We start from the raw sequence: 17,400 nt of genomic DNA on the forward strand, positions 1-17,400 counted from the left end.
TAAGTTAATTCTGCTGATCATGTGTTCTCTTTTGCCTCGGGGAAAGGGAGGAGGGGGGAATTATTGTTTTCAATTTTTGCTGATATTGAGCTTTATATACCAAGAACTGAGTTACATGCAACAAAAATAAATAAATACAAAATAAAGAGATATTATTTTTTTTAAAAGCAATGACAAGATATCGGATTTGGAAACCGGGTACTGTTCTGGGGGAGTGGGGCAGGGTCACTTACCAATCACTCAGGTGGGACAGTTAGGGCTCCGTACTCATGGGAAGCAGGTGACAATCTGTCAAAGGGCACCTAACGATCTCTACTCTTGTGCAATGCAAAGGTCTGGCAAGCAAACACCAGCAGTCGCCAATGCCAGAGTGCAAAAAAAAAAAAAAAAACACCCACAATAGCAAAGATCATTTCATGCCACCATGCACTGTTCAGCTCTGAGCAAGCACTTTGCAATCCTCCGGACTTGTGCAAAAGTAGCCTAAGGGACAGAAGTCCCGCTGGAATGTCTTCCGGCAGTAGGAGGGGATGGTGTCTAACTCTCATGAACTGGCGGATGCTGCAGCATTATGTTTCTCTCTCTGCTTTGGAAGTATCCAGAGTAGTCATCTTCATAGACTGAGGGATAACTAAACACAGAACTGGCAGATGATCTACTATGGTTGGTGATCTGGACAAGTAATTGAAAAAACTTTATGTGGAAGCACTGCCCCCTCTCAGCTGTGTCACTGGTTATGTTTGCAGACTCTCCTTACTCCTCGGTCGCCTAAATAATGTATGCTATTATGATTAACTACTACGAATCTTCATTCTGTGACCTCTGCATGGCGTATCAATATATATATATATATAACTTCACAACGAACATGACGGATGCTCTCATTGGCTAATAAAAAGCAGACACCACTGTTCCATTTATTTGCTTTGAGAGTGTTGCATCAATGTTCACCCGGTTGGGAGGAAAGCCAATGGGTTACTGATGAATTATCTTGGGCCAAACCAAGGAAGGTATAAACTCTTTTGAAGTTACAAGTATCTGTGTCCAGCCAGGAAACGAGATTTTGCAGAGAAACCCCGTCCAGCGCATAACTACATATGGGTGTATAAGGATGGATTCAACTGTGGAACTGGTGATAGTAGATTATATTGGAAGGGGATATAATTATGTGCCGTAAAGAAGAATGGGAGACACAAAGTAAAAATAATTGTAGCACAGAGAGTCTTTATATAATGTTAACTCTTATGCAGCAAATAACAAAGAATTAAAATATATACATGAGGTGCTCAGCGTATTATGTGAGCACACAGTGGCGCTGCAAGAAACTCATCACACACAGAATGACCGGCGAAAAGAACAAAAAGTAGGTTCTATGTAGAGAACAGAATAATATTTCCAAATATCAAAGTTCATAAGCGTTTAGAACCGATTACTGGAAGAAAACAGTCAAAGTTTGCTGTTCGGGGTATAAGCAAGAAAAGAACAAATGATTAGGATTATGCTCCGGTTAGAATGAGTGCCAGAGGCCAATCACCAGAGATACCCGACAGCAAGCTAGGGTTACATTGGATCTAGAGTGGATGGAAGAGCACAGCTACATTTACACCCCTCTAGAGGCAGATGTAGAGTTGAAGGAAGGTCTAACCAGACAGCTATTGAAAATGTAGTCAGCTCTTACAGAAATTGTTTACATTATTAAACTTGCAAAAACCATGAGCTAAAGCAAATTTAGCACCAGAGAAAAACTGTATGAAACATAAAACTTTTGCACAGAAAAAAACACCAAGTTAAATAGACAACTGGGGAAGAACATGCTTGGCACCCAGATGCTCAAGTTTTCCAGAGCTGTGTAGAGTGCGTCACTTTCCTCTCTTCCTTCTACCAGCAGAGCTGCGTTTTCTCCATTGAAGCGATGGTTAAATCAGTCAATTAAGGAGGCACCAGCATACTGCATGCCCTGGGTTGAAGAACAGCTTGCAGGGACAAAATTACAAGACACCTGCAGTCCCCTGGGAGGTACAAGAAAGGAGCCAAGGCTGTGACAGTGAATCTATCAACATGGTGATGCCCAAGCCTTCACACCTAGTTGGTCGGTCAGTACTGATGAGTTAACATTGTGGCAATCTGAAAAGTATGACAGTAGGAAAAAAGAATAGTGATAAACCTATCATCTACCAGTGGCCAGCAGACAGAAGAGAATTAGTGGTGACAGCCATCTTTGAGAAGCAAAGCTTGTACTTGTGTGGGGTATTACAGGAGCAAAAGAGATAACTGTGTGCCTGCGCCTCCAAAAGAGACACCCCTCTCAGCTGTCAGCTAAATCAATTGCCTTCACAGATTTCCAGGGAAATTAGATGAAATGAAAGATGTAACTAGAGGACGAGATCAACCTGCTGGTGTATATGGTGTCCACCCGTAGAGATAGTGGTGTTGGACCCCACGGAATAAGCCAATAAAGACATGGGAGGTGACAAAAGGAATCACTAGACTCTCTTGTGATCCCCAAGGCCATGCTTGCGGGTCCCCTGGAACCTTAGAAAACATGAAGAACTTTATTTTTTCCATTGGAAATGTTTCCATAAAATCTCTGAAGATTTCACCATGTCTCTCCTGGGGTTTCCAAGAGAATGCTGCTCAGATGGTATGTAAACCAGAGATCTGTTCTGATAGAAATGTTTAGAACATTGTTTTTTCTCTCCATTTTACCAGAGTGTGAACAGTTTACTGTTTGGACTGAAATAAAGATTTGAGGAGTAATTATAACTAAGGTTATGTTGTCCAATGGAGAAACAGACACATTTCCCTTCCCACTCTCCCTATGCCCTCCTATCCTACAGTGGAGGTTAGTTTGTTACTGTCCTAGTTAGATTTTGACTTTGGAGATTAGATAAATCCTGATTGGTTAGGTGCAACTCTTGTCAAGGACTTCTTTCTTAAAACTCAGGCTACCGCCAAAATTAGTTTATGTGCACTAGAAATACTATCCTTATAATAAGGTTAACAAAATCATTTGAATGTTTAAAAAAACATTCAACTCTCTACCAAGAAATAAAAACATCTCTTCCCAGAAGTCTGACATTTCACCGTTAGCCACGGGACCGCCTGCAGTATGTGATAATAACAATCTACATTCATAAAGCATTTACAATATACATGCTCTTCACACAACTTGACGACAGTCTCTACAACACAAAACATGCCATCTATTGTGATTACAACAAACACAGTTGTGTCAATTGAGTCATAGGGGTATTCATGAACTTTATCACAAGGGGCTGGGAGCAAAAATGCAAATCTATTTTTACGAGAGAGAGAGAGAGAGAGAGAGAGAGAGAGAGAGAGAGAGACAGAGAGACAGAGACAGAGAGAGAGAGAGAGAGAGAGAGAGAGAGAGAGAGAAGAATGATAACAACAACACAACAACCAGGTAGGCCAAACATCTGAATTCAAAAGATTACAATAAGTCATAAAGAATTGTAATAATACCCCAAAAAGACGTAACTATGATGGACTCAAATAACAAAAATATATTTTAATACAAAGTTTCAGCTTCTGTCTTCCCCGGGTAGTATAAGAATTTACTGACCATACAATCACATACTACCTGAAGAAGTCGGACCCTGAAATGCTGTGGTAGAAATACGTATTGTTTTTTTTGGGGTGGTTTTTACCCCCCTTTCTTTTTTCACACTCCTGCACCACCCCTTTGGAGGGATCTGCATGATACTTGCCAAACGTAAACCTGATTTTTTTGGGAAAGTTATGAGCAGATTTGTTAAATGCAGTCAAGTTATAAACAAAACAAGAAACAACTTTTCAATGGAACTTCTAATCTACCTGTATCTATAGCCACAATTGCTGACTGCTAAATAGGTGTATATCTTTATGACTGTATCCCACTGACGCTGAAGTCCTGGTCATTCTATCAGGCAGGGTATCACCTAGGTGGTCTTCTTGCTAAAGCAGCCTGCCAATTCCCAAATGAGATTGGTCTACCTCATCCGGGCTGGTGATTTCTGCTGTGATGGTCTTCCAGGGGAGAAACAGGGATGCTGGCTACGGGGTCTCATCATATACGGGAAAATGGGCTTCCAATACTCTCCAAAACATTTGGTGGCAATAAGCTCCTGCTCTGGCCCCAGGGCCTGAAAAGCACTAGTGGATACAAGCCCGCAGTGGCTGCTAGAAATTAAACCTACTGGTACTTAAATGAAAAAGTTTGAGGATTCATCTACTTTTCTAGGTGGTCCACTGCAAGTAGACAGCGAGAGCTGAAAGCAAGCTACGCACACCATTTGAGAAGATCCCCTACATAATGTTCTCCTTTATGCCAGTACTTCAGTTAATTGTTGGGTTCCAAGAACGAGTGAGACAACTAAGATAATGTCCACCATGCTGTCAGACTTCACCCAATTGCTAAGTTACTGACAAGGTATACATTATTTATTGCCCAACCTACTTTAGGAAACCACTATTCATTCACACTGCATGTCAGTTGTATTTGCTGTTAATATATAAGGTTGCCGTATATCGGACAGTAGTCGCCCTGCATGGTTCCTGTACTGCTGTACGGAAGAAACTGGGGGCGACGGCTGCAGTGTTGTTCGAAGGCACCCCTGAAAGCTGGAGTACCTAGTCAGCTGAAGTACGAAGGTGAGAGAGAGAGAAAGGCTGAACTCACGCCAGTTCCGTGGTTGCTGGAGACAGTCGGTTAAACAGGAGGGGGGCTGGGGGGGGGGGGGGCAGTGTTAGTACCTTAATATCCATCCAAAGCTGAAGGACAGCCTTAAGTTGCCTAGGCAAAACTGTGAACAGTATCGGTGCGCCGGAAACCAGTACAACAACCGCTCGCCATGACGTTTTTGTTTGCCTTTTTCTGCCGTCCCACTTGGACGGCCTCGCCTGCTAAAAGGTTTCTTATCTTTATGGGGCCATGTGTTTGGCCCCATAAAGATAAGAAACCTTTTACTTCAGAAGGAAAGCAGGCGAGGCCGTCCAAGTGGGACGGCAGAAAAAGCCAAGCGAAAAAGTCACCAACAGCTCTTTCCCAATGGCTGGCCGCCGTTTAGCATAAACGGTGACGCCGGCCAATAGGAAAGAGGGGCGGGGCTTAAAGCCCCATACGGAAAAAACCCCAAAACGTTAAATCTCGCCAGCGAGACTGCGCATGTGCGCAGCCTACACTAGCGAGATCTAAAAACCAAAGCAGTTTGCTATGGCAGGGCGGAAGCCGCAAGGCTCCTGCCCTGCCATAGCAAACAGCAGTGTCCCGGGTGTGGGTACCCCGGGACACTGCAGGAGCCGGCCCTGGGGGGTGGCGGTCCCCAGGGCCATGACAAGCCTCCAGGAGGGGGGCCACGCGGCCCCCTCCCAACATTTACAAAGCCCCGGGGGTGGTGGTCCCCGGGGCTGGGGGGGGTCCTTAACGGACCCCCAAATTTAAATAGTTAGTGCCCCGGGGAGGTAGTGGTCCCCGGGGCTGAGCACCCCCCCCCACACAGGAATATATATATATATTTTTTTAAAGCCCCGGGGGATGGCGGTCCCCGGGGCAGAGGGGGGCCGTGTGCCCCCGCTACTTAATTAATTAAAGCCCCGGGGGTGGAGCTCCCCGGGGTTTGGGGGTCTTGGATGCCCCCCACACTAAAAATTAAAGCCCCGGGGGTGGCGGTCCCCGGGGCTGCGGGGGGGGCTGTGTGCCCCTCCACAAATAATTGAGCAAAGCCTCGGGGAGGTGGAGGTCCCCGGGGCAGTGTGGGGGCTTTTTTTTTCTCTGCCCCCGGGACCTGGCCCACCCGGGGGCTAAAGAATAACAAAGCGCGGGAGTCCACACTTTTTTTTTTTTAAATTTCGGCTGAAATTCGCGCTGGGTGCGCAAATCTCGCCGATTTTTTTTTTTTTTTTAATGCTTTTTTTGGGCCCTGAGCAGGCCTTGTGGGACCCCCTGAGCAGGCCTAGGGGGTTAGGGTGTTTCTACCCTGCCCCCTTTTCTTGTTTTTCGCTTTTTTTTCGCTTTTCTTGTGCCTCGGATCTATCTATCTTTCAGGATAGGAGCGGACCGGAACGCCCCACGCGTTTTGTAAATTTCGCCAAGATTCGTCAACCGGCGCCAAAGATATTGGGAATAGAATGTTGCGAATTTCCTATGGAAAATAGGTCCTAACTAGAACTATCTACTGGCGACCGCCATATATATAACCCAATTCAGTGCTCCACACTGACATCGCCATGACCTCGCCACTTACGACGGCGGTTCGTGGTGAGGGTGCGAGCCTCGGAAAACCACAACAATTGCTGTAATCTTTCCTTTGTGAAAAACAGAAACCACGGACACAGATGGCTTCTTAAGCAGTGGAATTTATTCAAGCAAGATTTTTGGCAACTCTAGCCGAAAATCTTGCTTGAATAAATTCCACTGCTTAAGAAGCCATCTGTGTCCGTGGTTGCTGTTTTTCACGAATGAAGATTACAGCAATTGTTGCGATATATATATATATATTATCTACTGGCGGTCGCCAGTAGATAGTTATAGTTAGGACCGTGTTTCCATAGGAAATCTGAAAATTCTATTTTGAATAACTTTGGCGCCGGTTGACGAATCCTCGCGAAATTTTCACAACTAATGGGGCTCTCCGCTCAGCTCCTACCCTGAAAGTCTCTGGGTGATTCGTCAAGGGGGGGCCGAGAAAAAAGGGGGTCCCAAAACGCGTTTTCCCCATGCATTTTCCATAGGACCTTTAGTCGAAGGTACAGCCCGAACGGCTGAACATAATTACTTGAAATTTGGTAGAGAGGTAGTCCTCAGGTCAGGGAAGTGCCTTTTGCAGGTCTGGTGTCAATCTGTTCAGTATTTCCTGAGAAAATAGCATTTAAAAGCATATACGCACGGTGCCATGCGCGAGCGAAATTCTGATTGGTTGATAGATGTCAGTAAACTTTCGAATCGGTAGAAATCAGGAAGTGTTGGCCGCCCTTTTGTCTGTCGCACTGAAAAGGAAAGGTGGAAAAAAGGTGGAAAACGTGAAAAGGGGGCAGGGAAGAGAGTTCCTGACCTCCTAGCGTTTGTCAGGGGGTCACAGAAGGAACCCCAAGGGTGAAAAAAACATTTTATTATTTTTGAAAAAAATTGCGGGGTGCGCGCAGCGCACCGTGCCCCCAAAGCGCGCGCACGGTGCGCGCACGGTGAATAACCTTGGAAATTTTTTTTTTTATAAATACATAACTTAGCATTTAAAAAACCGTACAAATTCACTTAAAAAACCATAGGTTTCACACACGTTATAGTTGGGAATTAGCATTTAAAAAACCTTGCAAATTCACTTAAAAAACCATAGGTTTCACACAGGTTATAGTTAGGTGGACATTTCACTCGTAAAACACAGATGAAATTCCTCCGTTATAGTTAGTTCAGATAACTATAACTCGCGCGACCGCCACTCTATCACAAGGATGATGTCATCAGTGATGTCATGAGTGATGCCATTGACCATGTCATGAGTGATGTAATGTGTGACGTCATGAGCAGTGGATTGCGGGCGTGCGAGTTATAGTTATCTGAACTAGCTATAACGGGGGAATTTCATTGTTTTTTTACGAGTGAAATGTCCACCTAACTATAACCTGTGTGAAACCTATGGTTTTTTAAGTGAATATAAATATACACACACACACACACACACACACACACACAAAGGTTACAGGGACATATGGTCAGGAAATTGAATTTTTTTTTAACCCCTTCCATGCCCATGACGGAACGGTTCCGTCATGAGCATCGGTTGCGCTGTGCTCATGACGGAACCGTTCCGTCATGGCCCCGCCCGCGCTCGAACCCTTCAGCACCGCGGGGGAATTCCCGCCGCGCTGAAGGGGTTAAAATATAGAAATTCACGCAAAAAAAATCCACAGGTTACAGAGACATTATAGTCAGGTTCAGATTTTACATATACAAAACCATAGAAATTCAGCAGTTATAGTTTCAATTATAGTAATCTCAGTAAACAATGACTCAAGCCCTAAGGTAACTATAACTCGCGCCTCCGCCATGCACAGTTTCCTGAGATTGGTTTGGTGTTCATGACCTCAGCTTCTTTGAAATAATCAGCTTTCTTACTGCAGTTTCTCCTAATACGGGGGAACTGGCCAAATGAAGTCCACCTCCTAATGTTGTCGGATGATGACTGCTGAGTTGCACAAGTATGTTACGTTCTGTGGTTGTTTATATAATAATGTGCCTAGTTTACCATCCTTATGAATTTTAAAGAGCGGGATGGATTCTGAGCCATGGTTACATGTAAACTTCAAATGTATGTGTGTGGCATTCAATCAGATCACAAACTGATTCAGGGTTTCAGCGTATCATGAAAACATTGTTAATGCACATATGACACAGGTGGATGTTACCATAATATGTACTGTCAGAAGTTAAATTATGTGGGTTTTCAAGTCAGCAAAAAGAGTACAGTGAAGTTAGGGGCAAAGATTACATTGCCGGATACTAATTTTATCTGTAAGAAAAATGTGTTCACAAACTGAACATACTTTTTTGTCAGGATAATACTTAACAATTTGATAATAAAGCCAGTGGAGACTTTCAATAGGTTCTTCTCTGTAATCTAGCCATTTCACAATGATCTATAGTTCCCTCCTCCTTTGGTATAGTAGTATATAATGATTCAATGTCTAGTCTTAAGAATAAGTCGTGCTCCACATCAAAACACATATTTCCTATTTGTGCAATTAGGCCACTACCATCACTCCCATTGCACTCAATTTCTATTACAATGTTTTGTTGAAGTAATATATGTATTTTCCTATGGGTTCCAAAACTGAGCCACCACCTGAAACGATCAGTCTGACTGGAGGGTGTGAGGTTCTTCAATGTATTGTGGGAAGCATGTAAATGACAAGAGTGCATGGGTTTTAGCGTTAACAAAAAGGAATCCATTTTTAATTTGAAAATCTTCATCTTTACACTTCAAAAACTCTATTTTTGAACTTCATGTAGAGGGTTATAATTCAGTATGATTTAATGTTCATAACTGGGCAGGGGTCGTAAAACTTAACTTTTAGGTTGAGCCTACAAGACAACGCAATCTGTCTGATTAAAAAAGACCTATTGTGGGTTTACCAAGAACTTACCGGGGCTTACAGCCCTTCCATTACTTACCATCGGTTTGCTTTATTATCACTCTCAATTGCTTGCTTCTTATTCAATAGCTTTCCTTGTCCATCTTGTGTTTGTTCTTGCCCTGGAGCACATCGTCTTTACCATCTCCCTGATTGGCTAGGTTCAATCATTCGACAACAAGGTGAGGCATGGAGGACCGTTTCGATCTTAAATGGCAGCGGTTCTACAATTGAGGGTGCTGCAATATGTAGTCAACGCTTTTGGAAAAAAATATTTTTACGAGCTAAGTTCTAGCATAACCCTTTAACACCCAGTTGTATATTTTATGTCTTAGGGAAGGTAGGAGATAGGGAACTCCCGAGAAAGGAACACAGCTGTTTTTTAACTTAGGTTGTTTCGCTTTGGAAATATACTATTGGCTTATAGTTAGAAATCCTTGTTCTACGATTTTGATGTTAGCACGACCTTTAATAGTCGAGGCGTGTATTTTAGAGTTTAGGGAGTTGATACCGCCCACACAAAACAATAGTGGATCGAGCAAGGTAGCCCCAATGTTAAGGGAGATTAATTTGATTTGAATAATGAGATTAGATTTGACGGTACGTAATCTCACGTGTAATAACGAGACCCCTAGGAGTAATTTAACAAGGAGGTTTTGAATTACATGGAATACCAAGCAAAAAGAAGAACCCCTCTGTTTGGCACCGGGGAGGAGATCTAAAAATAAGGCCCCCAAACCAGATTATAAATGGGATTGATAGACAAGTATGCGGTCTAGGACGAGGACCCCCAGTTTTGAAAATGATTCGGTATGTTATAGGATTTAAGTATTGAATCTGATTTTCGAGTATGAACTTCATAAAAATAGCCTCATTGTGAATTTTGAGAACTTGTGTGGACTCGTGCTTAACACAATTTGTAAACAAATGATATCTCCTTTTAAAATCTTAGGAACTGGCCTCTGCTTGAATTTAATAATAGCAAGAGAACCATCGATATCGTGAGGAATAATTAAAACAAACCGAACTACATTGAAAACAATTGGAAAGGCCAAACATGAAATAAATACATACTACTGTCTTTACCGTGAGCGAAATTCATATATTTTTTTCAAAAAACTTTTTCATGAAATGCTAAAAAATCTAGGGATCTATTGACATATGGATATTAATACTAGTCTATATACACTCTGTCCTAATAGGGTTTACAAATTATGAAACACTTTGTACGATTAAATATGTACAAGAATTGAGGATTAATCATAAGAAGATACAAGTGCGACATTAGGGTGAGTGGTGCCTCAAAATATCTTTTTCTTTAAAAAAAAAAAAAATCTTTAAAATATTTAAAAATTAAAAAGTGAAGAACAAGGAAATTATGACACAAATAGAAAAAATTAAAAAATCACAAATGTGTTCATATACTTTGTATTTGTTTTGACAAACTAGGACGAAGTGAATTGACACACTCCCCCCTGGATATTTAGGATAACGATCATGAAGTCCCATTTCTGTGTAAGTATAATTACTAAACATGGATTGAATCTAGGCTAATTTCACTAATACGTCCCTGGTGACAAACAAGATGTGATGTGATCACTAGACGATTTTGTATGTCCCATGTGTCTCTTTCACAAATAATTAAGTAATGTTCTTCAAGAGACCTTTTGCTATTAATAATGATATTCTACCTCGACCGTCATATTTGAGGTGTGGCAACAGCAGACAATCCTGCATTAAGCATCAACAATTCTGTGATTTAGTTAAGTACGAAGTACAGTTTTTCCTGTACTTCTATACCAAGCAATGGATTAGATAAGATACAATGTATTGCTTGGTGTAGTCATCCATAATCAAGTATTCTGAACCGAAGAAAAGAAATAGAACTATAAGCACATGAATGTAATCTAATTGTATGGATCCCTTTTTTATAGATTGATTGTACTTGCTAGTGAGAGCCGTTTTTAAAGTGTTGGTCCTGAAGAAGGTGTTACATAATATATACTGCACCGAAACGCGTCGACAAGAGGACACAATTGTATTTGTTGCTTTTATATCTCAATCTTTATTGTACTTTCTATCTTTATTTTAAGTGTTTTATGTGTTTTATTTTATGTTAGATTTATTATGTATAACTATTGATTAGAATCGTCAAACATGAATTATTGTGAATGAATAATTATGGTTGTGTTTTTATATGAATGCTGTTTTCTGATGTTTACTGCAATACATTAAGCAGTTTTGGATACAATATTGGTATACAGTTTGTGATATAGGAATTTTTAATAAAAATAATACATCCTATTCTTGCGGTGCTATAGTCTTTAGATTTCTTTTCTTCAGGTTCATTATATATTGTATATGATTTTACCGTTGGAGTATTTCGAATAAACCCAAAAGGGAAGTCTTTTAGTTTTGAATACTTTACATACCCGGTCCCTTTTGGTTAAAACTGGGAAACTCTCTCTTTTTGTACTTTCAATCATTCGACTGCTCACTTTGAGGGAATTGCTTGTTTATTTTTTGCTTAAGCACTACATGAGAATGCATGCGTTTTCCAGACCTCTCCTTTGTGTGCTTCTCGCCTGTCAAATATCTATCCCTCCTTGCTCCATATTGCCGTCTTCTTCGCAGGGCCGGCTTGAATGCTGGGGGCGCACTTTGTTTGCGCCCCCCAAGACTTCCTTCTACACTAATTCCTTCACTATCACGCTCCAATAGTGCTATTCATGTCTCCACAGCCCCTCTCTCACATACATTTAATTTCTTTTATAGCGCTATACCAGTGTAGGGCGTCAGAGCACTTTAAATCACAGAAACATTATACGGAGTCAATGAACCCCAAAATCACAAGGGGTTGGGGCTTCACAGGAAATGGGAAGAAGCTGAAGAGCCTGTGACTCCCGTAGCGGCCTGGAAGGCTGAAAGAGTAACTTTTAAACATTTCAAAAAACGAGCGGAAAGCTAGGTAGATTCCCCTTTTAGGCAACATTGCATATGAACAATTGTTACTTACCTGCAAACAGGTGGTTCTCCAGTATTGGTGTCTTTCATAGATTCACATGCTTGAATATTCCCCGTCGTCGGAGTGGGAGTCCCACGGTAAATAAAATAGCAATATATATATATAGCAAAATATATACATAAGTAATCACATAATTAGCGTCATATAGGTGTAAAAACACCCATAGTGTACCTATAAGAGAAAACTCCATAGGAATACAATGGAGAGAGACAAAAGACCTTTGTAGTCTATCTCTGTCATTATGTAAGTCCGAACTCCAGCCAATCAGGCGTCAGCCCCTCTCTAGAACCTTCTCCTCAGAGCTTCTCACCTCAGATTTTCGTAGCACAAGAGTGACTGTAGAGTGTATGAGGAGAAGAGAGCCTCTGAAGGGAGGAGGGAGGGTCGCATGTGAATCTATGAAAGACACCAATACTGGAGAACCACCTGTTTACAGGTAAGTAACAATTGTTCTTCTCCAGTATTAGGGTGTCTTTCATAGATTCACATGCTTGAATATAGAATAGCTAGCAGTAACAATCACCATTGTTTCCATGCCAAAATAGATTCAAAATATAAAGATAATCAATCTTCTTATGCATAAAAACAGTATCAAACAACTGTAACATTGTAAATGCATAATATAAATGGAAACAATATGGAGGTGGGAGGAAGAGGCTCACCTTACTTAAAAAGATTGCGCAGCACTGCCTGTCCCACTGCAGCATCCTCCTTGCTTAAAGTTGCCAAGCAGTAGTGCTTAGTAAACGTGTGTCTGGTCGACCACGTAGCTGCTCTGCAGATGTGTTGCAAAGATACTCCAGCAAATAAGGCAGTAGATGATGAGACTGCCCTAGTGGAGTGTGCCCTCACTGGAGACTGCAGAGGTTTATTTGCCCTTTGGTGGCAGAAGACAATAGCTGCCGAGATCCAGCGTGCAATCGTTGGTTTAGTAACCTGACGTCCTTTATGACAGCGTCCATATGCTATAAAAAGTTGATCGGATTTCCGGAACGAAGCTGTCTTACTGATGTAGAACTTTAGACACCGCTTCACGTCCAAAGAATGTAATCTTTGTTCTGCAGGTGTCTGAGGATTGGCAAAAAAGGTCTTTAATATTACTGGCTCATTAATATGAAAGTCAGTAGGCACCTTGGGTAGAAATGATGGATTGGTGCGTAACACTACAGCATCCGGTTTGAACTGCAGGAACGGAGGTTTGATGGTAAAAGCATGGATGTCACTGACACGACGTGAAGACGTTAGTGCCAGAAGTAGGGCTACTTTCCAAGTTAGATATTTTAGGTCGGCCTTGTGAATGGGCTCGAACGGAGGTCTCATCAATTGCGCTAACACAACGTTGAGGTGCCACAACGGAGGAGGACGCCGAACTGGCGGAAATTTTCGGAATAAGCCTTTAAAGAATTGGCAGATTATTCTTGAGGAACAAAGGGAACTTGATCCATCTTGCCGGAAACGGGAAATAGCTGCTAGAAAAACCCGTAGGGTTGCATGAGACAGTCCAGAACTGGCTAGGAGCAAGAAGAATGGTAGCAATTGCTCTGCCGTGGAATGTATCGGATGGACTCCGTTAGCAGCACACCAGTGGCAGAATCTTTTCCATTTGAACTTGTACGTCCTGACTGTAGAGGGTGCTCTTGCCTGGGCCAAAATATCCCTACAATCCTGCGGGATGTCTAGGTGGGCGAACTCATGGTGTTCAGGTTCCAGGCCGATAAGCTCAGTGAGGAGGGATTTGGATGACAAATTCTCCCTTCGCTCATTGTGAGCAGATCCGTCCGATGTTGCAGGAGGATTGGTTGGCATTGGGACAGCAGGAGCAGTTCTGAGAACCACGCTTGTCGTGGCCAGCGCGGGGCTATTAAGATCAGGTGGCAAGGTTGTCTCCTCATCTTCCAAAGAACCCGAGGTATGAGGGGTATTGGAGGAAAGGCGTACGCAAATAGATTGCACCAGTTTATCAAAAGGGCATTCCCTTGTGATTCCTTGTGGGGATGCCAGCTTGCGTAATTTCGGCATTTCCGGTTCTCCGGCGTAGCAAAGAGATCCAGTTGCGGACGACCCCATAGTTGGAATATCCTCTCTAGAGTGGGTTGGTGTAACTCCCACTCGTGGGTCGACGAGGAGGACCTGCTCAGGGAATCCGCTAGGACATTGGATACTCCTGGCAGGTGTACTGCCGTAATCATGATCTGATGACTGAGAGACCAGTCCCAAATTCTTTGAGCTAACCTGGAGAGACTTGGGGATTTTGTTCCGCCCTGTTTGTTCACATAGTGCATACAGGTTGTGTTGTCTGTCTGTATTAGCACTGACTCTCCTTGGAGCAAAGGTAGAAATGATTTTAGAGCCAGAAAAATCGCCATCAGCTCCAACTTGTTGATGTGCCAAGATCTTTGATGTGTTGACCATCTTCCCTTCACAGAGAGATCCTCCAAATGTGCGCCCCATCCCTCCAATGAGGCGTCTGTCGTGAGTGTCCTGTCCGGTGGCAGCGACAGAAATGACATGCCTTCCGTCAAGTTGTCTGGAATTGTCCACCATGCGAGTGCTGACTTCATTTGATCTGTGACACATATCATGTCGTGGAAAGATCCCGTTACCTGACGCCACTGAGCATCCAGAGCTTCCTGGATAGGACGTGTCCTCAGCCGGCAATGAGGGATCAAGGCAATGGATGATGACGCCATTCCCAGAAACGATTTTAACAGTCTCACAGAAACTGACTCTTTTGATCTGATCAGAGACACCAGTCGCAGCATCTTTTGTAGACGCTCCTGGGAGAGAAACGCCTTTGCTGACACAGTTTCCAGAGTTGCTCCCAGAAAATCTCTTTGTTGGTACGGATGAAGTTGGGATTTTTCTGCATTTACGGACAGGCCTAAAGAGCGAAACACGTCCTGGCACAGAAGAGTGTGTTGTCGCAGGTGAATGCTTGACTGAGATTTCAGGAGAAAATCGCCCAGGTATGGAAATATTTGCACTCCCTGGAGTCGCAAAAACGCTATTACTGGAGCTAGTACCTTCGTGAACACTCGAGGGGCCGAGCGCAGGCCAAATGGTAACACTTTGAATTGGTAATCGTGTTGACCCACTCGAAAACGCAGGAACTTCCGATGCCGCTGTAATATAGGGATATGAAAATAGGCATCCTGGAGATCTATCGTTGCCAGAAAATCTTCCTCCAAGAGTAAGCGCAAGATGTCTACTAGCGTCATCATACGGAAGGATTGGCTCTTTATATATTTGTTTAGTGCCCTTAGATCGAGGATGGGCCTCCACTCTCCGTTTTTCTTTGTGATCAGAAAGAACCGGGAATAAAAACCTTTTCCCTTCTGAGACACTGGCACCAATTCTATAGCTCCTTTTTGCCTTAAAAGTCGAACTTGATGCAACAGTTCTTTCATGTGAGCTGGTGGCGGTCCGGAGGGTGGTGTGGGAGGAGGGAATTTGGTGAATTCTAAGGCGTGTCCCTTTTTTACAATGTCCAAAACCCAACGGTCCCTTGAGATGGAGGACCATTGGGAAAAGAACAGAGAGATTCGACCTCCAACCTTGTCCGTCTGGTAAGAGTCACTGTCTCTTTGACGCGGTTCCTCTGTATGAGGATTTTCCTCTATATGACTTGGAGGTTTGCTGTCGTGATGCTTGCTGTTGCTGGCCATAAGAGTAACGGTTGGATCCTTGATTGTGAGGTTTGTATTGTTTATTGTCCCTTCGAAAACTTGAGGAGGTGCCGCGTCCGCGTGCACCACGAAAATTGCTCCTTTGAAATTGAAGGTTTCCTAACGATCTAGCTGTCTCAGTATCCTTCTTTATGGACTGTAGAGCTTCATCGACGTGGCTTCCAAATAACGCCTCGCCGTCATATGCCATGTTAAGGATCATGGACTGTACCTCCTGACGAAAGGATGTCGATCTTAACCATCCTTGCCTACGCAGAACAGCCGCTCCGGCAAGCTGACGGAATCCCCTGCAGGCGATGTCTACTGCACAATCGATTATTTCCGCCAATGCCGCTTCTCCCTCTTGGAGCAACTTCATTGCCTCCACCTTAGATGGCTCTGGCAACTCCTGAACCACATCAGAAATATCAGCCCATACTTGTCTGTCATGTCGTCCCAAGATGGCCAAGGCATTAGCTGCTCTAACCACAGTAGAGGCCATAGAAGAGAATTTACGCCCTATGGCATCCATCCGACGTCCGTCACGATCCGGAGGTGTGGTGATAGTAGATGCAGGATTTTTCGCCTTACGTTGCGCTGCCTGCGTAACGACAGACTCAGGTTTAGCCTGACCTGTGAGGCATGCTGGGGTTCCTATTGGTGCCTTATATTTCTTTTCTAATCGAGGCACCTGTGCTGGCAAGGTATTCGGTGTCTGCATTAATTTCTTGCCTTCTTCCCAAATAAACTCAACAATGGGAATAGCATGCGTCTGTTTGTAAGGTTGATTCTTGAAATCATAAAGGAAGCAATCTTCCTCTCTGCACTCCGTTGTTAGTTTAAAACGGTGTGCTGCCCTTTCCATCAGTTGGTGAAAATTGGCTATGTCCACTGGAGGTGAATCCCCTGTTACTATCTGTGAGGGGGATGGTGTTTGTGCCTGGTAATTGTCCCACTCCGCCATATCATCGTCATTGTCATCCACATCCCCATCATCATCTGGGATTTCACCCTCTTCTGTGTCCTGAGGGCCTTCCTCTACAGGCTCATAGTGAGGCAACAACCTTTCCGGAACCTGTCTTGGAGGTGCAGGCGGCATCTGAGGAGCAGGATTTACAATAGGTACCGGTGGAATATTTGCCGGAATCACCGGGGCTGACGGAACCTCTGAACGTTGAGGGGATAGAGGGAACCGTTGGTTGTAGTCGTCCAACATGCGTTGGAGATTAGTTATAAGCGACAAAGGAAGAGTCGCCGTTTTATGCTTCGGAGGGACCTGCTGTATGTAAACTGGATCTTCATCCTCACTGCTGACATCCTGGCATTTAATAACTAAGTCGGACGGACTTTGTGCCGTTCCAAAAGACTCCGGTAACCCCTCGGACTCCTGATCAGAATCCGTAGCGAATAATGGTGAGGGAGGCTGTGCATCTCCCACAGGAATATTGTCTTCCTGGCTATCCGGGCCCACAGTAGGAGGTAATGGTGTCCAAGAAACTCCAGTTAAAGATGAAACCGACGCTGAAGTTAGCTGAGGTAGTTGTTCCCTCTTTGTCTTCTGGGCAGACGAAACGCTGCTTA

The 17,400-nt window shown here is 43.5% G+C and overlaps 1 protein-coding gene and 1 long non-coding RNA gene across 5 annotated transcripts in view; one reads left to right on the forward strand and one right to left on the reverse strand.

The window, feature by feature from the left end:
- Window positions 1-17,400, reverse strand: part of LOC146797225 (zinc finger protein 783-like) — a 120,040-nt gene that overhangs the window by 72,774 nt on the left and 29,866 nt on the right. The window lies entirely within an intron of this gene.
- Window positions 1-17,400, forward strand: part of LOC146797226 (uncharacterized) — a 44,777-nt gene that overhangs the window by 21,801 nt on the left and 5,576 nt on the right. The window contains exon 2 of the long non-coding RNA XR_014968450.1: window positions 10,579-10,644. This is a non-coding gene — a long non-coding RNA (uncharacterized LOC146797226). The remainder of the gene's footprint in view (window positions 1-10,578; window positions 10,645-17,400) is intronic.

Source organism: Triturus cristatus, chromosome 9 (assembly GCF_964204655.1).
Source record: "Triturus cristatus chromosome 9, aTriCri1.1, whole genome shotgun sequence".
Lineage (NCBI taxonomy): Eukaryota > Metazoa > Chordata > Amphibia > Caudata > Salamandridae > Triturus > Triturus cristatus.